The sequence below is a fragment of the Pipistrellus hanaki genome (genome assembly GCF_964339955.1).
Source record: "Pipistrellus hanaki genome assembly, chromosome: 4".
NCBI lineage: Eukaryota > Metazoa > Chordata > Mammalia > Chiroptera > Vespertilionidae > Pipistrellus > Pipistrellus hanaki.
In genome coordinates, this window is record NC_140506.1 from 38,961,366 (window position 1) to 38,985,654 (window position 24,289).

At 41.6% G+C, this 24,289-nt stretch overlaps 1 protein-coding gene and 1 pseudogene across 3 annotated transcripts in view; one reads left to right on the forward strand and one right to left on the reverse strand.

Annotated features, from left to right (window-relative positions):
* The window catches only part of RASGRF2 (Ras protein specific guanine nucleotide releasing factor 2), a 174,670-nt gene that overhangs the window by 20,307 nt on the left and 130,074 nt on the right, over positions 1-24,289 (forward strand). The window lies entirely within an intron of this gene.
* On the reverse strand, positions 2,279-3,125 carry LOC311621025 (splicing regulator SDE2-like; annotated as a pseudogene). Its single transcript has one exon. The product of its transcript is annotated as a splicing regulator SDE2-like (transcript).

The following is a 24,289-nucleotide window of genomic DNA, read 5'->3' on the forward strand; positions in this document are numbered from 1 at the left end:
CACCAAGTTCTAACTATTCATACTGATTCTCTGCAGATTTTAGGTTATTTTAATTTTTTTCATGGCTACTTATATCTCCTAAGTTTCTGTAATAGAAATGTATCTCATATAATTAATTAAAATAATTATTTGTCATTCAATAACTAAGTATGAAATAGCTCCTTGGAAATAAAGAAAAGTTCAAAGTTCTAAGTGAACATAATTATGTGGCATGGAAACTAAAAAAATAGAATTTACTGTGATATAATAAGAGATGTTAGATAAAAAACATTTTTCCTAGATTAGTTGCACATTGTAAACAAATGCTTCTAAAATAAGGTAAACAGCCATTGGTAGGGAGTAAAGAAGTTTGTACTATCTAAAAAATGAAGTTTTTATTTGAAAGTCTTCTGAGATCTACTCTGGATTCTCCATGTTACCACAATTGTGATTTTTTTCCGCTAAAATAATTTCCTGAAATTTTTAAATGCTTTGTGGGTAGTTATTTTTAAGTGACCCAGTACAGGAAGGATGTGGAGGGAGGGGGTGGAGTACTATGGCAACTCCTGTCAGATAATGGAAAACTTGTTTGAAAGTGAACTAAGGCCACCAAAAGTAGCCTGAAGAGATTGCTATGTACAAAGCAAAGGCTTTTAAAAATATTATTTGATTTTTTAAAAATTTGTTGAAAGTTTTGCAGATGCCCTTTTATTCCCCTCCCCAGGTACCCCCTCCCCCTATTCCCACTTCTCTGCATTATTGTCTGTGTCCATGGGTTATGCATATAAGTTCTTTGGTTAATTTCTTCCCACCTCACCCCTCATTGAAATATGTCAGTCTATTGCATACTTCAATGTCTCTGGATCTATTTTGTTTGTAAGTTTATTTTATTCATTAAATTCAAGATATAAGTGAGATCATGTGATATTTGTCTTTCTCTGACTGGCTTATTTTACTTAACATAATACTTCTTAAGTTTCTCCATGCTGTCTCAAAGGGTAAGAGATCCTTCTTTTTTATAGCTACATAGTATTCCATTGTGTAAATGTACCAGTATTTTTTATCCATTCATCTACTGATGGGCACTTGGGCTGTTTCCAGATCTTAGCTGTTGTAAATAACACAGCCATGAACATAGGGGTGCATATGGTATTTTAGGTTTCTTAGGAAGTATTCCTAGAAGTGGGATCATTGGGTCAAATGGCAGTTCCATTTTTAATTTTTTGAGAAAACTCCCATGTTTTTCATAATGGTTGTACCAGTCTGCATTCCCACCAACAGTATACAAGGGTTCCTTTTCCCCCTCATCCTTACAAGCACTTGTTGTTGACTTATTCATGATAGCCATTCTGGCAGCTGTGAGGTGGTACCTCATTGTTATTTTAATTTGCATCTCTCTGATGATTAGTGACATTGAGCATTTTTTTTTTTTTTATATATATCTTGGCCATTTGTATGTCCTCTTTGGAAAAGTGTCTAGTCAGGTCCTCTGCCCATTTTTTTTTTTTTTTTTTTACTGGGTTGTTTGTCTTCATTTTGTTGAGTTGTATGAGTACTTTATTTATTTTGGAAATTAACCCCTTATCAGATGTACCACTGGCCAATTTGTTCTCCTATACTGTGGGTAAAGGCTATTATTAAAAATATCTTTCTATTTATAAAATTAAATTTGTTATAAAAAAAACTTCTCACAAAAACATTAGGTCCAGATGGTTGCACTCATTTTAAAAATTAATTGGGGTGACACTGGTTAATAAGATTATATAGGTTTCAAGTGTACAATTCTATGACACATGATATGTATATTATATTGTATGCCCATCTCCCAAAGTCAAATCATCTTCCCTCACCATATATGTGGCCCCCTTTACCCTTTACTGCACTTTATCTTACCTCTGGTAACCACTATACTGCTGTTGTCTGCGTCTATGAGTTTTAGTTCTATATCCCACATATGAGTGAAATCATGTGGATCTTAGCTCTTATTGATTTGCTTATTTTGCTTCACATGATATTCTCAGGGTCTAACCAAGGAAATACCACAAATGGCAGTATTTCACATTTCCTTATATCTGAATAGCATTTCATATGAACCACATCTTCTTTATCCAATATTGAATTGTAGGACACTTTGGTTATCTCCATGTCTTGGCCACTGTGACACATTAATTGTATAAATGTAATATTGGAAAAGAGGGTAGTTGGAATTGGGTTTAATATCAATAGAATATTAATATTAATCAGTTTTAATATCAATAGAAATAATGGCCAAGAGTCAACCTTATGCAGGTTCTAAGTGCTAGACTAGAAAGAGATAGGAAATCAGTTTGGATGGAATTAATTTTTTCTTCCCTTTCAAAAGCTGGCAAATAGAGGTGGGTCCATTTGTCTTTTGCCAGTCCCCTGACCGAGGAGTCTTGCTGCCCACTCCTGGAGAATGCCCCTGCATCAGCCACGGGGCCATCAGTTCACACTTGAGCTTCTTCAGACCCAGCAACTCCATTTGTGTAACAGAGTTGAGTGCCAGTGAATCTATAGCTTCCTAACCGATAGTTGTGTTCCCTGACTGGCTTTCCTCCAGTTTGGCAGTGGGAATGTTTTCCCAGCTTCTCCTCAGCTGCCTTGGAAGCTTCTTCCCCATCAGTCATTTCTTTTGCCTCCTTCTCCTTACTCAGTCCAGCCCTGGCTGCTTCCTTTTCTATGGGACCTCTACTCTCTGCCTCCTTTTTCTCCTGGGTCTTCTGTTTCTGTAGCCCCACCTCCCTTTCCACCCACTCCTGTGTGGATGTCGCTCCCAGGTGAGTGGGTACAGGAGTGTTCTGAAATATCATTTCCAGAGTCAGTCACAGGGCTCTGCAGTTTTTCTGGTGAGCCAGAGTCTGTACTCAATGCTCTTGCCCTCTGAGAACTACTGGGAAATTTGACTGCCATTTCCATGCCACTTTTTTGAACAGGAAAGCTCATTGCTGAAGTACTAGGTCCTTCTTCACTTTCATCCTCTGAGCTGTCAGAGCCAGGCCCCTCCACTTCTCTAGTCCTTCCATGCATTTCTTTTCACTGCACTGGATCCTCCTGTTTTTGTTTTGTTTTGTTTTGTTTTGTTTTGTTAGGCCACTTCTCAGTCTTTCCAAATCCTGCAATACCATCTTGCTGAGGGGAGCCTGCATACCTTGAGGACAGATTCCCCCAGAGGCTCAGCCACCTCGATGCACTGAGACATTGTTAAAGCAGTGCCTGGGGTCTGTGAGCTTCTGTTCCTTTCACAGCTTCTCCCTCATCTTGTTGTTTTATCCATTTAGCCATTGCTTTTCCATCATTGACATCTCAGTTTCCTTCCACTGAGATCCCAGCAAGCTTCTAGATTGGTTGTCTTAATCTGAGCACCAAGTGCTCAGAACACCCTTCCTCCCAATTCTCCTTTTCTACCACAAAGTCCGGGCTCTAAACTACAAACAGCTCCATGCTGCACTGTGTCATCGGTGTTAGTGAGTGATCTGTTGCATTTCACACAAAGCGTCCCACTGGAACATGCTGGTTGTGGCAGTGGCAGTGGGTACACCCGAAGCCGGGGCAGGAATCCACACCAGTGCTGCATCTCCGCCATTTCGCCCAGACCCGAAGCTGAGATGCCCTGTGCCAAAGCAAAGGTTTTATTGTGTTAGGTAAATACAGAGTGTGTGCTTCATCTCATAGGTCTTTGGAAATTCTTTTTTTTTTTTTTTTTTTTTTTTACAAACCCTTGTGTTGAGGTCTGACTTTCAATAGATCGCAGCGAGGGAGCTGCTCTGCTATGAATGAAACCCCCACCCAGAAGCAGGTCGTCTGCGAATGGTTTAGCGCCAGGTTCCCCACGAATGTGCGTTGTATGAAAGGCGTGGAGGCGGCCCTCTTTCCCGCCGCACCCCGTGGATATTCTTTGACATTTTGTTTATTTTCATGATAAAATTCAATGCTAAAATTTAGTTTAATAGTTAAAACTTGGAAAAGGAAAGTGACTTTCACCATAAGAGTCAATAGGTAAGGCCCAGCTAGCAAACAGCTCTACAAATGGGATTTACCTTTAACAAGAACAATATTAAACACGTCAGAGACTCCACTACATTTTCTGTTCCTGAAATTATACATTTTAGACAATTTATAGCTGCAGCTAAGGAAATGTCATTGGCAATATGTATATAACTTAAAAATTGGTGACCAGTTTGGCTAAGTGGATAGAGCATTGGCCTGTGGACTGAAGGGTCCCGGGTTCGATTCCGGTCAAGGGCATGTACCTTGGCTGCGGGCACATCCCCAGTGGGGAGTGTGCAGGAGGCAGCTGATCGATGTTTCTCTTTCATCAATGTTTCTAGCTCACTATCCCTCTCCCTTCCTCTCTGTAAAAAAAATCAATAAAATATATTTTAAAAACTTGATGACAGATCCTTTAGATTCTTATAACACTAATGGAGTAAAATATTACCTTTTTATCCCAATCAGGTAGTTTGTAATTCTTCTCTGTGCACCTACCACCTCATACACACCTCGGACAGCATTGAGATTGTGGTTATTATCTGTGTATCCATCTGTCTTCTATTAAACTCTGAGCTTCTTGGCCACCCGAACTGTGTCTGTCTTGCTTTTGTATCCATGACGACCAGTAGCAGACACGTAGTTAGTGCCTAGTAGATGTTATTGAAAGAAGCAGAAAAGGAGAGGAGTGCTTTGGGTGGTAAAGTTACCAATTAGGCCCCGTGTTCAAAAGACAGTCGTCTGAATTGCTCCATAAGGATGCTTTTGGGATGCAAGAAAGATCCAACACTCTCTCAGGAGTTTAAGCTACATTTTGCAGGGAGAAATCTGTTAGCATTTGTTAATGCCTATCCCTTTGTCTCACTCCTCTCCACTTGAATTCAGACCATCTTACCTCAATTGAACTTCTAGGTGACCTCCAGACCCCCTTTTCAACCCATTCTCTGCATTGCTGTCATACCTATCTCTCTATATGATATGAGTATAGCCATATTATTTCCAGCTTCATGCCTATGACTGGCTCCTTGTTACTGCTAGGTAATCCCACCCTCTTTGCAGAACACTGGAGCCCTCTGAGATCTGGCCCATTTATTTCCACTCTCCCCATATCTGAGCCCCGGTCATGCCACACAGAGTTAGTCATTGTTCTTTAACAGGTCACATGCTTTGCTTTTTTTCCTCTGCTTAAAATGCTCACCAGCTTTATATATATATATATATATATATATATATATATATATATATATATATATATATATATATATATCAGACCAGCTTTCTGACCCCTTTTGGTGGTCCCTGTCCAGCGCTTATAAAATCTCTAATATACAATAACTCTCTGTATTTGTCTTTTTCTACTTGACATCTTCTTCAACTATATGCTCAAGAAATGCAAATTGCCATTTACCAAGTGCCAACTATGTGCCAGGCAATGTGTAGACTTGCGTCCCACTGGATGAAAAAACCCTTGGGGGGTAGCAATAAGAGCTCACCCGGGGCTGAACATTAGTTGGGCAGGGGTTTTCTTTATCTCTTTAAAATTAAAAAAAAGGCAAGGATCCTAAGTCATTTGAAGTCAAACACATTTTATTCCAGCTTCACACAAAGACAGTTTTTGAAAATAAGTGGGTGGTGGGTGAATGTGTAGTGATACTGCTTGTTTACTCTGTTTTTGTTTTTGAGCAAATCATTCTATGCTGGTGGGAGGCAGATCAGGGAGGGAACACAGGGAGATGGTTTCCACTTAACACTCAGAAGGCTGCCTTGGAACGTGGAGAGGAAAGAGGATAAAGCCAGAACAGTGAGAGCTGTAAGTGTAAGATGTATTCTCGATGAAAGGAAAACCACGGTGAAAAAGCTCATCACAGTTTCATGCGACATGAAATACTTCATGACATACATTCTGTTCTCCAACTGCCACCTCCATCTTTCCTGTTACTTCTTGCCTGTTTTTGATCATGGTGTGAAATTCTCTTCTCCTATCATCCTGCCACCCTAGCCAGTGTTTCCTTAGGAAGCTAAGTTAGGGGTCACCACCACAACACTTCTTGTTATATCTGACATCTTCCTCTTTACTTCAGTCCTATCATATTATCACCTCTCCTTAGAGGTAGCTTTGAAATAAATGTATATTATGTTTATATTTTTGTCTCTTTAATTAGTCTGTAAGGTCCCTTTAGCCAAGGAACATATTTTTCTTTTAAATTACTTGGAATTCTTAGTAACATTCAATGAAGGTTGCTGTCAAATGTTAGAATCTTGATGAATTAAGTCAGTTTTAAATGTTTAAAATCTTAGTTAATGTATATATAGTCTAGGCCCTGATGTATCCATTTATTTAATAGCAACTGAGAGAGAAACATACTGCCTGGCTTCAGATACTGATTTTGCTAGATATTATCAATCTAACCTTTCTGTGCTTCAGTTTTTCATCTCTTAATGAGGCTAAAATAACATCTACCTCATAGATACAGCTATAACTGTGCTGAGAGAAGGCATAAGTAAAATGTTCGACAATGTCTGACACATAATAAGTGCTTGATAAATATTAATCATTATGTATACTTTTTATATGCAAACAGAAAAATAAAACATAATAACATGTAGTTTGTGCATACACACACACACACACACACACACACAAAATATCCTATGATTATAAAATTGACTTGTTACAGGGATTTAAAAATTAAGGGACAATAATAAATAGTGAATTAGGAAGTTGAACGTTATTGCTTATTTTTTAAAAGAAAAAAACTATTTTTTTTGGTGTTTTGATATCAAAATCAGATTAAGGCACTCAAAATCGGATTAGGTCTGCTGTGTAAATTTTAGTCTAAAGGTGCCAGACGTTAAAAGAATTGAGCAGAAACATACTTATGGAAATGTTTTTCATGATTTTGCTCATTTCTGTGCAGCCATTTTTAGTTCAGACATTGTACTGTAGTGGGGGTTCCATAAAGACTCCTCTGTGTGAGATTCTGTGTTGGAGCAACCTTCATCATTGGAACAACTAATAATGCTGCTGCAGTTTGGAGCTATTACTGTAGAGTGGTGACAAAATGTTTTCATAAAGTGCCCCATCGTGTTAGCAAATGAGAACTGCAGGATGGAGGCGCTACCCTGCGCCCCTCACAGGCTGAAATAGCTCCGTGGTGGAAGCCTGGGCTTTCCTGTGGCCTTGCACTTGGGAATGTATGTCAGGACCGCCGGCATACTACAGCGTCGTTCTACTGTCGTTAATCATGCCATTGGTCAATTTATAAAACTCAACACAGTCATATTGTGGTAAAATGCAATTACATAAGAGTTATAATGAGACGAGGGGTGGATATGTCCTCTGGGAACTATTCTTTCACTTCAAGAATACCATTCTTTGTCTGGATTGTTTATTGGATTCTGAGATCCTTATGCTTATGTATTATCCCTTCCTCTTCTCTCCCATCCCACCCGGGAGGCTGCCAAAGTGGAGAGGGCACATTGGTTTTGTAGATAAAAGTGCAGGCATGTGTGTGCTGGGGGTGGGGGGTGGGAGCTATGTCTGCTGGAGAAAGGAGGGTCATTATGTTGAGCACGCAGGTGCCTTCTGTTTGCTAACCACAGTCCTCCTTCGCCCAAAGGAGAGGCCCTTCAGTCATCTGACCACCAGAGGAGGGTTTCTGCCCTGCTGGAGCTCCCTTTTCCAGAGCACACAAAGGCACCCTACGTGGTTTAGTAGCGGCTTGATTTCCAGGTTCTGTGGGAAGTATGTGAGCTCCCTCACAGCCACATGACCAAGCCAGAGTGGATTCTTGGAGCCCTGAGGATCCTCCTGACACTCCTGTGCTCTTGTTGTCCCTGGAAGCAGTGGGGAAGGGTTTCCGACCAGAGCAGGCAGGGCCTCCCTTCTGGGCCAGAGGACTCCTGAGGTGTAGGCCTCCTGTCTGCTGGGCACCTTTTCTCTTCTCTAGCCGGCTTGCACTAGGAGCTCTTGGGGGTAGTGGCCTGCTTTATTGAGCAGGGTATGGGTCCAGGGGAAAGCCTGGTGGATGCTGGGATAGGGGCTGGGACCTGTCAGCCAGTTACAGGGCCTGCACTTTTCATGTCCCCCAGAACCCCACAGTTTAAGCTCCGAGCACCCCGGCACTCTGGGCCTGTTTATTGTTGGCCCTATCTACTTCCCTACCAGGTTTTTCCTTCTATGGGTTGACTTGCTGGCTGGCTGATATGCCCTCATTCTGGTGCTTTTTAACCTCCATTCTGTAGGGATTTCTTGGTATGACTCTAGAGAAGAGCAGGTGCAAACTGCCATCATGCATTAGAAGTATAGATTTCTCAGTACACGGAGTTTCACACGGGGGTGCTGCGTAAGCTCAGGTTAGTGACGGTAATTTTGTGGGTCAGAGGGTTTGTAAATTAGACTAGAGCAGGAAAGTTATTTACCTCCAGGAATGTCAAAACCTCAATTTTATTTAACTCTAGAGTTCTGAGACCCCTTGTTTCTACCAGTACCTCCTAATTATAAGTTCACTGATAGAATCTCAGAATTTTAGGGCCTTTAGAGCAGCAAGGCTTATAAACCTTACAAAGGTCTGCACATCCCCCTGAGGCCTTTGCAAATGCAGACTGTGATTCAGTGTGTCTGAGGCTGAACATTTCCAACAAGTTTAAGCAGACCTATGAGGCTTTCTAGCTCAGTAAGACCTTTTTCACCTTTTCCAGTTTACCTCTATTTTGTTTTGTTTTACTTTATTAATAGAGCTGTTTCTGGCGTGCCTGTGTATATATTAATTTCTGAGAGGAAGGGAGAGGGAAAGAGAGATAGAAACGTCAATGATGAGGAGAATCATTGATTGGCTGCCTGCACATCCCCTATTGGGGACAGAACCCCAAAATGGGCATGTGCCCTTGACTGGAATCAAACCTGAGACCCTTCAGTCCACAGGCCGACACTATTTATTGAGCCAAACCTGCTAAGTGTGCCTATTTGTTTTTATATCTCTGAGATGTATATTGATATATGTTTAAAGAATCTTCTCAGTTATTGAATGTGTACCTAAGATAACATATATAAAAGAAAAATAGTTGCTTTTGCTAAAAAAATATTTTCCTTTTGAAATTACATAAACATGTTCACATTTTAAAAAAATGTATTTTATTAATTTTTTACAGAGAGGAAAGGAGAGGGATAGAGAGAAACATCGATGAGAGAGAATCATCGGTCAGCTGCCTCTTTCACACCCCGTACTGGGGATGTGCCCGCAACCAAGATACATGCCCTTGACCGGAATCGAACCTGGGACCTTTCAGTCCGCAGGCTGACACTCTATCCACTGAGCCAAACCGGTTTCGGCAAACATGTTCAAATTTTACAGAAATATTTCGAGTAGCTGCAGTTTGTGCAGATACATTACCGGGGGAGGTGTCTTTTAACTCAACAACATCATTACAAATCCCGGAGTCAGAGGGCCCTTGGATAAGAAGGTGCTGCCATGGGAAAGTTTAACAGGCTGGTGGCTCTATATACAGGGAGTGACTTTTTGGGTGGGATGTGGGATGGCCTGGCAAGAAATTCCCATTAGGATGGTCATACTGTAGAGCAGGGGTCTTCAAACTTTTTAAAGTGAGGGCCAGATCACGGTCCCTCAGAGAGCTGGAGGGCCGGACTATATGAACTACTAATTCCTACTGTAACACCTCGGCTGTGCTCACTGCCCAAAAAACCTGGCGGGCCGGATCAGTCTCCTCTGCGGGCCGCATGTGGCCCGCGGGCCGTAGTTTGAAGACCCCTGCTTACAGTGTAGAGGATCTTCCTGCCACATCACTTCCCAACCTTTCTGGTCCTGTCACACCCCTTCCCCTAACTCCTATCCTGGCCAGAAAAGTCTCATTGCCATTAACACAGAGAATAGCACTCCTTTTCGTCTTTTAAAGTCCAGATTTTTTTCCTCATCTGAGGATATGTTTATTGATGAGAGAGAGAGAGAGAGAGAGAGAGAGGGAGACACCAAGCTGTCCTTGAGGGAACCTGCCGCTAAGTCCCACTCATGAGCATTGGGGCCTTCACTGCCTATCACAGGGACTTGAGTTTCTTAAGGGTTTCCACAAGTTTACTCAATATTGCTTACTAGAGGCCTGGTGCATGAAATTCGTGTGGGGGCCAGGGGGTTGGGGATGCGCTCAGCCGGACCTGTATTTTCTCCAATCCGGGAGCCCTTGGGAGATGTCCAACTGCCAGTTTAGGCCTGATCCCGCAGTTGGACATCCCTCATGCAATCTGGGACTTCTGGCTCCTAACCACTCACCTGCCTGCATGCCCTAACCACTCTGCTTGTATGCCTGATCCCCCTAACTGCCCTCCTCTGCTGGCCTGGTCACCCCTATTAACTTTTTTTTTTTTTTAATTGTATCCCCTTCACACACAATTGTATTTGACTTCTTTATTGGTTTCTCCCTCTCACACAATTTATCTCTCTCCTTTATGTAACACTTTTTCCTACTGATTCATCATTTATAAATTTTTCTTTCCTCCTTGTTTCCTACTTCTGTTCCATCATCCTTCTTCCCATCTTTCTCCTACCCCCTTTCCTCCCCACATTCCTTCTTTCCTTTATCTTTACCCCTGCCCGCCCTCCCCTTTTCCTTCCTTCCCACATTAATTTTCTTCTTCGCTTCCTCCCTCGGACCTGCTTTGCTCCCTCCCCCATTTCTTCCTTCTTCCCATTCTCCTTTTAAGCTCTACCCGCTCCCCTTTAAAACTTTTCTTCCCTCTCTCTTCCTCTATCATCCTACCTTTCCCATACATTCCTGTCTACTTACTTCCACTGTTTTAATGTCTGTCTACCTGCCTAATTATTCACTATCATTTATCTTTTTTCTTTTCTGACTCCCACCTCTAAAATCTGTCCCCATCACACATCACACTTGATTTTCATTATAGCTCCTACAGTTCACTCATGCATCATCCTCTTTCCTTCTTTAACTCTGCTCTCTACTGACTCCTTTGTAAAGTTCTTCCTTCCCTCCCTCTCTCCCTTCTTAAAGCTTCCAGTGGTGGTGGCAGGGAATTAATCCCCAGCCCAGGGCTCAGCCCCAGCCAGGTGTTCACTGCCCCCTCTTCCCTGGTCTCCTCACCGCCATCTGCTCCCATGCTCTGCCCTGGATGCCGGGCCCAGTGAGGGTGCCCGAGGTCCCTGCAGCCTGGGTGCTGCTGCTGCCGCCACAAAGCAGGAGCGCCTCCGCCCAATGGCCTCGGACCGTCCACCACTCCATCCCGGACCCAGGGGCGCCTCCCAGCTAATGGCCCATGCTGGAGGCCACCACTCTTCTCCCTCATCTGGGCGGGGTTCTGCCCCCCCCCCCCCCACAGTTGCCATCCCCTCCCTCGTGCAGCCCTGCGTTTCCATCCCTTTTCCATTCCTGCATCTTTTTCTTGTTCCCTTTCTGTTTCTGTTTCTCCTCTTGGCCTATTTGCATGCAGGCCTGGCTTCCTCTCCCTCTCCTTTCTTATCCCCTCCTGTCGTATCCTATCCTTCCCCGGGCCTCGCAGCTGCCTGAGCAGAGGGCAGGACACAGCCTGCTGGTCTGGTTGTGATGTGACGCTGGAACAGATAATTTGCATACTTCTCTATTATTCGTATAGATATCTGCTATACTTTTTTTCTGGTTAATAAAGTGAAAATTAGTGTTCTAATTTGCAGAGGAGAATTAGATGGAGGTGCAGCCGGAGTCTTACCTGTGAAAGAGAGGACATTTGACAAATGGGAAGGAATTGGCAGGATAATCTTAGGGTAAGGTATAAAGGTTATCATCCTAAGTTTGGTTTCTTTATGGTTTTAATGGAGTTTTAAAATATAGATTATTAATAGGTTCGTGGGGAAATATACATGTCACTTTTTTCAGCCATTTTTGAAGGTTTATTACCCTTGCCTCGTTTCAAAAAGGATTTGGCACAGCCTGTCTTAGTCTGTTTGTGCTTCTGTATAATAAACACCATAACTAGGATGGCTTATGAACAACAGAAATTTATTTCTTGCACCTCTGAGGACAGGAAGTCCAAGATCAAGGCGCCAGCTGATTCACTGTCTGGTCTGGAGATCAAATTCCTCGCTCGTAGATGCCACCTGCCCTTGTCCTCACTTGTCAGAAGGGGAGAGGGAGCAACCCGGGACTCTTTATCGGCACTAATCCCTTCCATGAGGCTGCACCCTCATGATCTAATCACCCCCAAAAACCCCACCTCCAAGTACCTTCACACTGGGGATTAGTTCTCATCATATGAATATTTTGGGGACATAAACAAACATTCAGCCTAATACACAGCCCACAAAAATAATAAAATAAAATATATGAGAAGGTGGGGCGGAAAGAAAAGAAGCTAGGGGTGGGGTCCGCACACAAAACATTTTCTAGAAGATGCTGTTCTCACTTGTTAGGAGTGAGCTACACATTGGCTGGGAGTGTCCAGGCTCCCTGACCTGTGGTGGGACCCATGAAGGCCCGAAGATTGAGGTGCAGCAGTTCTCCCGGTGCCTAGACTTGGAAAAAACACACCTCCTAAAGAGAATACAAAATGTGTAGTGAACTACACTCTGAGCTACATTCCTCAAATAGATGGTAGACTGCTTGACGGGGCTATTTTTCAAAAGGTCCTTGGATATAGGCTGATGGCATGTGTATGCATAATTTAGTGAAGACCTTTTTGCAGGGGCCCCAAATAATGAAGTCTAAGTATACAGCTCTCTGACTGCCTCCGGGAATAAAATTACATCGTTTGCAGGAACAGAGGGGCCTTTTAGCCATTATGCAGTCTTCTATATGTATTATTTTGTCCAAACTGAGCTATCATTTGAAATATGTTAAGTTCAGTTGCTTAAAAAAAAGGAAGAAAATTTGTGACCAAAGCTCTCTAGCAGAAAGCCATCAATTTTAATTTTAGGGAAAGTATATACAAAATAGATTAAATACCGTGGCTGCTTCTGATCATTCAGTTCCCTAATTTCTATACTTAGTGGGTTTCAGTACTAGTATATTCTTAAAGTCCCTTTTGTCACTGAAGTCTTCTGTATTTGCCAAAGTCTTGGAAGGTAGGGACTGATATCCTCAGGCTGAACAATTAAGGCACCTTCAATAAAGAGACTATGTACAATGGTGAGGGCAGGGTTTTGGGAACCAAAAGGCTTAGTGCACTGCCCAGGCTGGTGAGAGCAGGGAGCCATTACTACATCTAGGGCTGAAGTCGTGAGGGCTGGAAGTGGCTACAGAAAGGGAAGAGATTAGCTTTAGGGAATTGTCTATTTGACACAAATTGTAGAGGATACTACCCGATCTGGTAGTTAGTTGAGCTGAAGAATGACTACCTCCATGTTCCTCTTTCTCCCTCCTACCTCCTGATGGTGGTGCCCATGGACCACTCCCAGTAGAAAGCCAGAGGGTTTGCACACACCTCAGCTTCGAGGAGTACAGAGCAGGGTGAAAGGTGTTGGGGGGTGAAGGGAAGACCTTCCCCTAACTTCATGTTTCTAAACAAACGCTATGAATTTTTTTTCAAGGTAAAAAAAGTCTGCCTTCCTGTTAGCTTCATGAGAAACCGTCTCTCTGGTTTATTGCTGTAGCTTCAGGGGCCTCTCACGGGTCCTGGTCTACAGGAGAGTTCAGTGAATAAGGTTGCTGCCGGGCAGCGGAGCTCACCTGGGGAAGCGGTGGTGAGCAAGTGGCAGCGATCAGATTGCCATGCTGAGGAAATACAGCAGAAATGGGGAGCTGATGACGTGGCCAGGTTTCTGCACGTCTTTGTGGTCCAGTCCTAATGAAACCTTTATGAGAATAGTTTTCAGACTGCAGAACAAAAATAAAACCTCCCAAAGGCAGTACATTTTCATTATAGTGTTGGGGAGAAAACACATTTTCTGTCTCTATATCTCACAGGTGAGTGACAGGATGGCATTGTGGCGTTGCCTATGTGACAGCCTCTATGGTGAAGAACCACCCTCTTAGCTTGTATTCACTGACATGATGCCTTGAAGCAAAATTAGCCGTGCTGTAAAAAAAATAAAGAGAGAAAAAGAAAAGAAAAGAAAAAGAAAGGTGTAATTTGAAATAAAATACGGGAATATACTCTCTTGATGGAATTATAGTTGATTTCCCCCCTCAAACAATTAGTACATTTTTCAAAAAGTTCAATTGGAGTATATTTATCTATATATATAAAAGCCTAAGCGACTGTCTGACTGTCCAACCATCTGATTGTCCGACTATCTGGTAGCCATGACATGCACTGACCACCAGGGGGCAGATGCTCAATGCAGGAGCGGAAACTGCACACATGGAAACATGGAACAGACTGATGAATCTCAGAGGGAAGGGGAGAAGAGGTAGGGTGGGAAGAAATTAACCAAAGATCTTACATGCATACTAGAGGCCCAGTGCATGAAATTCATGCATAGGTGGGGTCCCTAGGCCTGGCTGGGATCAGGGCCAAGGAGGTGACAATCACCAGGTTGGGCACAGAAGGAAGGGATGCTGGATGCCGATGCCACCATTATTGGTGCCCTGCCACTGAGTGGTTCCTTGCCTCCCTTCTCCTTCCCTCACTGCTGTGCTGCCACTGCAGTGGGTGGGCAGCAGGCCAATTGGGGCTGCCGGCTGGGAGGAGGGACAGGGTATGGGAGGTTGGCCGCCAGCCCCAAGGAGAGAGCTGGCCCTCAGCCCCCTTGGGAAAGAGGCTAAGTCTGCTACCACCCAGCCCAGGGCCTGGCCCTGATCCGGTGATTGGGGCCTGCCAGCCAGGGGTTAGGGACTGTAGGAGGTTGGCTGGACAAGGGGAGGGGGGTTGGCTGTGGTAGTGCACTGACCACCAGGTAGCAGCTCCTGCATTGAACATCTTCCCCCTGGTGGTCAGTGCATGTCATAACAAATGGTTGTTCCAGTTGTTCTGGTCATTCCAGTTGTTCTAGTCTCTTAGGCTTTTTTACATGTAGACCAGAGGCTCAGTGCACGGATTCATGCCCCGGTGGGGCCCCTTGGCCTGGTCTCCAGGGATCTGGCTGAAACAGGCTCTCTGACATCCCCTGAGGGATTCCAGATTGCAAGAGGGCACAGGCTAGGCCGAGGGACCCCACCAGTGCATGGATCCATGCACCGGGCCTCTAGCCTACAATGAAATCCATCCATTTAAAATATACATTTCCATGAATTTGAACACATACATACAATTGTGTAATCACATAATAAAAATTTAGAATATTTTTTATCACCTACCAAAATTGACTTGGGTTCCTTTGTGGTAGATCCCCATTCTAACTTCCAGCCCCAGGCAATCTCTAATCTGATTATTGTCACTGTAGCTTTGCCCATTGTAGAATTTCAAATAAACGGAACCATATATAGAGTACAGTCTTTAACTTTAGATTCTGCTTTTCAATTTCTACAAAATCTTCTGGGGTTCTATTGTATATTTGTGATTATATGTTTGCACAAATGAATAATATTTATGGTAAAAATGATCTGCGTAGTAGTACAAAAGGGTTTAAAATGAAACTACAAGTCTACCACCTACTCATTCTCTTTTCTAATCCCACTTCTCAGAGCCAACAGCATTTGATTGTCTTTCCCTTTAGTTCTTCTGGAGGTTTTAATTAATATACAAACCACTGTTTCTTGACAGTATTTATTGACACTGTGCAGTGAGAGGTGATGATTTTTCTCATTACATTGCCTATTCTTATATCTCCCTTACTCTTTTCCCATTAGTTATTAACCTAATCACTTTTTATTTTCTTTATTGCTTACCTTTGAACCTTGAGTGCTTATTCTTGATTTTATACCTTAAATTAAACTAGCACGGTGAAGAAAATAATTACAATTACTGGACTCAATAGATTATTTTGTAGGTAAATCATAAATTTCAGGATGACCATATTGTAAAACAGTTCAATTAGACCCCTGAGGTTAAAAATGTAATTTTTGGCTGAAACTGGTTTGGCTCAGTGGATAGAGCGTCAGCCTGCGGATGAAAGGTCCCAGGTTCGATTCCGGTTAAGGGCATGTACCTTGGTTGTGGGCACATCCCCGGTAGGGGTGTGCAAGAGGCAGCTGATTGATGATTCTCTCTCATCGATGTTTCTAACTCTCTCTCTCCCTCTCTCTTCCTCTCTGTAAAAAATCAATAAAATATATTTTTAAAAAATGTATTTTTTGTTAACATAACAAAGAAAATTCAGAAGGCAATTAAAGTAGACTTGAAAAAAAGCTGTTTGTTTTCCTTCTTGGTGCACGAGTTCAACAAAGAGAACTAAAAAGATGTTTTATTCTTCTAGCAAGAACATGATATTTAAGTGATAAAAATGAGCTAGTCCACATTTGAGTGTAGTCATATGGTACTTGACTATTTCTGACTTACTTTGCTTAGCATTATATTCCCAAGATTCATCCACGTTGTTGCAAATGGCAGTATTTCATCTTTTCTTATGTCTGACCAGTATCCCATACCATATATGCACCACATCTTTTTTACCCAATCATTTATTGAAAGACACTGTCTTGGTCATAGCAAATTATGCTGCAGTGAACATAGAGGTGCATATATTTTTGTGAATAAATGTTTTCAAAATTTTCAGGTAGATACCCAGGAGAGGGGTTGCTGGGTCATATGGTAACTACATTCTTAATTTTTTGAGGAGTCTTCATACTGTTTCCTATAGTGGCTGCACTAGTTTACATTCCCACCAGCAGGGAATGGGGGTTCTTCTCCAACAGTTGTTATTACTTGTCTTGTTGATAATAGCCATTCTAATACGAATCTCATTTTAATTTTTTGTTTTTTGATATAAAAGGCTTTATTGTTTCAATTTTCCTGGGAGAGGGCTCCAGTGGTTAAAACAATGCCTAGTGGTTTCAGGGAGAGGTTCAGGCAACAGGGAGACACTAGGGGAATGCAGAGGGGCCCTTCAAAGCCCTCTGGGCTCCAAGGGCTCCAGTTGTGCTTGAAGGTGAGGCTTTCGAACCCTGGGGGCTGGCCAGACTGTGGAGGTCAGTTAGGTGATCACCCATCTTGATTTTCGCCTCCTTATCCAGGGAGTGTTTCTCCAGGAAGTCACAGAGAGGAGGGTCTGTGCTGGTGGAACCCAGGACCTGCAGGTCCAAAAGGGCCTGGTTCAGGTTCTTCTTCCAAGGCCATGGCGGCGTCCATGGCGTCCTGAGTTTTGCTCACTCTTCTTAGGACAGCTTCAGCATGTCCTGGAAGAGGATTTGGCCTCTGTGCTGGTTTTTGCATCTTTTTTTAAAAAAATAAGTGTTGTGTGTTTTTTTAACTTGATTTTAGAGAGAGAGGAAGGGAAAGGAAAAGAGAGAAGCATCGATTCTGCACCCTCCAAAGGTGATGACTGGAAAAGAGGTTGGAGGGTGTCGGAGGCTGGAAGAAGGGGTGTCCCTGGCTCTGTTCCATAAAACACTGTTGAAGCGAGAGACAGATCCAGGGAACCCCCAAGAGCACTGCACGCTCATTGTAGTTTTGATTTGTATTTCCCTAACAGCTAATGAAGTTGAGCATCCTTTCATAGATCTGTTGGCCATTTGTATGTCTTTTTGGGAGAAGTGTCTGCTCAGATCCTCTACCCATTTTTAAATTGGATTGCTTTTTTGTTTGGTTTGTTGATATAAAATTGAAAGCAACAATGGACAAAGAAGAAAAAAACAAACAAAAAACTCAAAGACACAGAGCACAGTATGGTAGTTACCAGAGGGAAGGAGAGTTAGGGGGTAGGAAAGCGTAAGGAGGGTCAAATATATGGTGATGGAATATTTGAACTTGGGTGGTAGGCATACAATGTACTAAACAGATGATGTATCATAGAATTGTGTACTTCAAGCCTATATAATTTTAAAACCAATGTCACCCCAGTAAATTTAACTTAAAAAAAAAAAATAGCCCTAACGGGTTTGGCTCAGTGGATAGAGCATCGGCCTATGGACTGAAGGGTCAAGGGTATGTACCTTGGTTGCGGGCACATCCCCAGAAGGGGGTGTGCAGGAGGCAGCTGACCAATGTTTCTCTCTCATCAATGTTTCTAACTCTCTATCCCTCTCCCTTCCTCTCTGTAAAAAATCAATAAAATATATTTTAAAATAAATAAGTAAAATAAATAAAACACTTTAAAATTAGCTAGCAATAAAAATTTTACAATAAAAAAATCCTTATACTGGCAGTTAATTGAGTTAAAACATTCTTAGCCAATGTTACAAAAAAGAAAAAACAAAACACACACACAACAATCTTCCAGAGTAATATTTATTAGCACAAGCACACTTTCTTTGTACTTTTATAAGCAATCATCTTTAAGGTGTTAAAAGTGGATTCTAGCCCTGTGTGGCTCAGTGGTTGAGCCTTGACCTATGAACTAGTAGGTCACAGTTTGATTTCCAGTTAAGGCACATGCTTGGGTTGTGGGCTCGATCCCCAGTGTGGGGCGTGCAGGAGGCAGCCAATCAGTGATTCCATCTCATCATTGATGTTTCTCTCTCTCCCTCTCCCTTCCTCTCTGAAATTAATTAAAAATATATATTTTAAAAAAGTGGATTCTGACTGTGGTTTACCTCTAGTTTGAGGAGCTGCAGAACGGTGACTTGTTGCACAGCCAAATTGTGCGCTAGTGAGTACTACCACAGTTATTTTATGTAGTTTTTCATTTCCTAGTTAAATAGATTGAGCATGTCTACCAGACACAAGGATGCAGGCGGCATTAGTTCACCAACACAGTTCTAAAGGAATTGTTCTAAAGAGATTGAAATGATACTTGTGATCCAACAGGATGCTTTTCTTTCTCTGTTTTAGTATGCCTTCTCTCCTGGGAAATAGAATTGTTACCCAGACAATAGCCTTCCAGCAATAGTCTTTTTTATTAGATTTGCAAATGAAGTTATTCTTTATTACATTAGTCTTCTCTAGGATAATTTTAATCAAGGATAAGATACTCTGAGCAAATGGTGGGTTTAAGTGGTAAGTTATTTCCCTTTATTGGGTTTCTTTGCTGCCTAAGTTTGGATTCACTGCAGGGCCCAGACTTCAGTTACACCATTTGGTATTCCTGCAGTCTTGGTATGTTTTATTCTTTTTATACATGAGGTCGCAGTTTTCACTGCCATTTTAGGGCTCTCTTTGTCTTCATTGGTAACGAAGTACTATAGCCTGGGTGGCTTATAAGCAACAGAAATTTATTTCTCACAGTTCTGGGGCTGGGAAGTTCAAGATTAAAGCCCTAGCAGATTGCTTGTCTGGAGAGAGACTCCTGGCTCATAGATGGCTATCTTTTCACTGTTCCTCACCTGGTAGAAGTAGTAAAGGATCCCTGTGGGCTATCTCTTTTATGAGGGCACTAATCCATTCATGAAGGCTCCACCCATGACCGAATCACCGCCCAATGTCCCCACCTCCTAATGCCTTCTCATTGGGCATTAGGATTTAACGTATGAATTTTGGGGCGACACAAACATTTAGCACCTTCAGACCTCATTGCTTTTCCTTTGGGACCATGAAGATTTTCCTTGGCACTCTGAGAGTCAAGGATTATTCCCTTCTTCCTGAGCACTGATGCTACTCCTGGGCAATGATCGGGGTGTCTGATGCACAAGGGGCTTTCTGATGGATATAAGTATATACTGTTCTCCTCTTTTGAAAACCCAGAACAGCTTCCTCCTGGAATTCAATTTTACCCTGACTTTTTGTTTTCCTTGTTTTCTTGCCTCCCTTGTGCTTTCAAATTATGACCTCCTTGAGGGCTGAGAGGAAGAATTTCTCATCTATAGACTAGCAGTACTGAGGCCATGGTAGACACTTAGACATCTGTTTCATAGAAGGGAAATCTGGGCTTCCTCTTACCTGCTGGTCTGAACAAGGTCTTTGTCTCTGTATCCTCTTGAATGGTGACAGAATTGGTGGTTCCAGGGAATGGAAGGAAACTGTCCAAACATTTCAGTTGGTAATGGGTTCATCTGACTGGTTTATCTATGAAGAGATATCTACATGTGGAATTAGATAATTTGGTTACCACTGTAGTTTTTTTTTTTTTTTTTTTTTTTTTTTTTTTAGCAAGCGACTTTGTATCAGTAGTCCAATTGGAAACTGCTGTATATATTCAGTGGATAGTCTATATTTTTTAAAGGTATGCCAACAACCTTCCCTTCTAGTTTGATTTCCCTGGAAAAAGAAAAGGTGGCATGTTTAACACTTAACATCCATGCCCACTTATATAGGAGTAGTTATCAAATCAGTCTACTTCATTTCCAGGGCCCTTTTCTTCCCCACAATACCTCTGATTATTTATTTGCTTTTCTTTCCTGCATTTGCATCCTTAATATTTTCTGTAGCTCAGAAGATGCAGTTTTGTCATTGTGAGTCTGATTATAAATATTAAAATGGAAGGGCCTTTGACTACTGTAGAGTAAATTTGCATCTGTGGAAGAAGTAAAAAAATAAAGAAAACATCTTAACTGTATCTTTATTTAGTAATGATATAGGTTTTAAAATGTATTTGTACTTGTAGAATACTAAGATCATGTAAACAAAAGTATATGGTGTATAGATCTGTGAATTTTGTAGTTAAGCCATCATTTTTTAGGATATTGCAAGATGTTATCTCACTGGATAATATGGTTATCGTGTTCTCTGACAGGAAGATGTCAGCATTATACAATATTACACTTATTATAACAGGTTTGGCAAGCCGAATGGCAGAACTGGCTTTGGTCATTGGGCTACTGAGGGAAAAATGCTTTGAGGGTGTAAAGGATCAAACCAGATAGTAACTGTCAATGAGAATCCCTTGAACTTTGTCCAGTGGACATGAATTTAGTCGAAGTAATGATTATTTACCACATGAGAGAAAGAATCTTAATTTTTAAAAATATCCACCAAATCAGGCAGGTTTTTTTTTTTAATTTTAATTTTTTTTTAAATAAAGGAAAAGTAAGTTGGTTTGTATTTAAAGTTTATTCATAAAAAAGAATAGTTTTTAAAAAATATATATTTTATTGATTTTTTTTTGAAAGAGAGAGGGATAGAGAGTTAGAAACATTGATGAGAGAGAATCATCAATCAGCTGCATCTTGCACACCCCCTACTGAGGATGTGCCCGCAACTAAAGTACATACCCTTGACCAGAATCGAACCTGGGACCTTTCAGTCTGCAGGCCAACGCTCTATCCACTGAGCCAAACCAATTTTGGCAAGTTTTTTAAAGTTTTATTGAGGGATAACAGACCAGCAAAATTGTATAAAAGCAATTTGTTTTGATTTCAGGTGTCAAAATAGAAATCTATCTTGAAATACATGGTCCATGTTGAGGCTGAACTACAGACTTACAGAAATAGAATACCTACCCTTTCTGAATTGCTTTGGGAAAAATAAGCTATATTTCCCTCCCCAAACAGTGGTGAGCCCAACCTTTTGACATGTGTATGATCATGTTACATCTTTGATCAAAGTCCTGGAGGTGACAGTTAAGGGCTTTGCCTAAAGAGGTGCTATTTAACTTTATATGAGTGGTACTATCTAATAAGGGTGCCAGTGAGTTGCACACATCCCTACCCCACCGCAAGAAAGATTCCTGCCTAAAAGCAAGGTCCCTGCCACAAAACGTTGGTGAAATGAGACCTAAGAATTGGCTTGTGTGCCTTGCGTTTGTGTTCGTGTTGGCAGGAGGGTCTGGTCAGAGCCTAAGAGCATTTGAGTTCTCGGGAGTGATCTGAGGCCTGCAGCCAGAATAAAGCTCTTGCTTGCTGCTGAACTCTAAACACAATGAGCAATTTCCTGTTATTTAATAGGGGAGAAAAAAATAATACTCCGCTACAGAGTTTTGGATGCACTTGGATTTTAGTGCTCTTTGATTTGAAAGGCGATAGCATGTGGCCTGATCCTTGTTGCATGCCCTTTTGTTTCCAGTCAGTGATCCACCTACTGATCTCACAGTGGCGTTTATCTTCCAGTGAGTTGTGTATTCTCTGTGGGTAGAAGTAGAAGCTCTGGTTGTGTGTGAGGCCATGAAGCTGCACCTCCAATAGCAACATTCTACCAACTGGCTTGTGCATGACAATCACCAAACATCTAATTACTTGGTCAAATCATTGGAAACGGATTCATTTTTTAAAATAACATAACTGTTCTTTAAAGCAGGTTGCTTCAGAACCATGAGATGGTACACCCAACTATTTCAACTGGTCATTTCATCCATTGAAATGGTACAGGAGAATTTGCCATCTTGGCAGACAGAGACAGGAGTCCTAGAGCAGGGGCAATGTAACCAATTGTAGTTCAGCAAATATGGAAATGGTGTAAATGCCCTGATTGAAATAATAATCTGCAGAGATAATTGTTTTCTCCTCAGTGTGATGTCATCAGTTTTGTTCTTAGAACAGAAATGCTGTGCATGCTGATACGTTTTGGGTATTGGTTTGCAGGTGCATTCATCACCATAGTGAATTTTGGAATACTTTTCATTACCTCAAAAAAGAAACGTCGCGTTACTTAACTTTCACCACCTTAACCCCTCCAATAGCCCCTGGCTCTAGGCAACCACCAATCTACTTTCTGTCGCCATGTATTTGCCTGTTCTGGACATTTTTTATAAATGGAATAATCTCATCCTTTGGGGTTGGCTTCTTTCACTCAGCATAATGTTTTCAGACTTACCATATTATTGCACGTGTCATTCCTTTTTATGACTGAATAATATTCCATTTGATGGATATACCACATTTGTTTATTTGTTCATCAATTGATGGATATTTGGGTATTATTTTCTGGCTATCATGAATAGTGCTGCTGTGCACTGAATATATAAGTTTTTCTGTGGACAAATGTTTTCATTTCTCTTGAGTGCATACCCAGGAGTGGAGAGACCTTTTATTTTGCAGTGCCTTTTTTTTTTTTCCTTCCCTATTTGGGAAACAGAAGGAGTGATTTTCTTGGTGATATAGGCTTAGCATTGGAGAGAGCTTTAATTAGGAGGTGAGAATTGTGGGTCAGAGTTCCAGGTCTGCCCCTGCCTGGCCATGTGTTAGGAAATTTACTTTGTCTCCTCAGCTGTAGAATTAGGTATCTTTTATCAGACAATCTTTGAGGTCACTTCCAAGTTAAAACATTTTCCTGAGTGGTAATAAAAGCCTTTCAAGATATGAAGGAAAATATTTCCAGTGAGGTCTAAATAACAAGCCACACCCCACTAAAGTCACTCGATGCTGTTTTTTTTGTTTCCTAGTTTGAAAACAACTTGGACTTTAATATGTGTTCAGATAGTTAAATGTTTGTATATTTTTCAATAAAAATAAAGAAATACACCTTTAAAAAATTGGATGAATATAAAACCAAAGTTACTGAAACTTGTAATACCCAAAGACATCTACTTTAACATTTGGTATATTTTTGGTTCTTTTCCCCCCATTTTAAGTTGTTTTATTATGTGTTGAACTGTAATCATATTCATTCATAGTTTTCTGTTGGGTTCCTGTTTTGATTGCCCTTCAGACTCACCTTGACTTCACTTTTATGCTTCTTACTCTGATTGAAAAGACATTTGAAAGGGGTAAGTTTTTTTTTTTTTTAAATTTTGAGAAAACCACGATAGTTTTGAGAGTGTAAACGTGTTTCCGAAAGTGTGTTTTAGTTAGAAAGATTTGTAGACAGTAGACAGAGATGATGGGTTCCTACCAGGAGCAGCTAACCCATTTCTTCTTCCTTTATTTTGACGGATTCAGATGCCATCAAAATCATGTGTTTATTCTTTTTCACCATGTAATCTATCCAAAAAGTTTCTGATTGTGGTTTCAAATTGACCAACTCTTCCCAGAAAACATGCTCCCAACATCCTTTCCTGTGTTGGAAGGAAGATTGAACTTGAGTTTCCTTTTGCCTAAATGCTGGTTTCAATCTCAACAAGTTGAGAATTTGTGTTGATCCTTTCTGTTCCTAAGAGACCACGCTGTTCAGTGAAGCACCTCTTCTTCTTCTTCTTCTTCTTCTTCTTCTTCTTCTTCTTCTTCTTCTTCTTCTTCTTCTTCTTCTTCTTCTTCTTCTTCTTCTTCTTCTCCTCCTCCTCCTCCTCCTCCTCCTCCTCCTCCTCCTCCTCCTCCTCCTCTTCCTTCTTCTTCTTTTTCATCTTCCTCCTCCTCCTCCTCCTCCTCCTCTTCCTCTTCCTCCTCCTCCTCCTCCTCCTCCTCCTCCTCCTCTTCCTCCTCCTCCTCTTCCTCCTCCTCTTCTCCTCTTCTCCTCCTCCTCCTCCTCCTTCTCCTCCTCTTCCTCCTCCTCCTCCTCTTTCTCTTCCTTCTTCTCCTT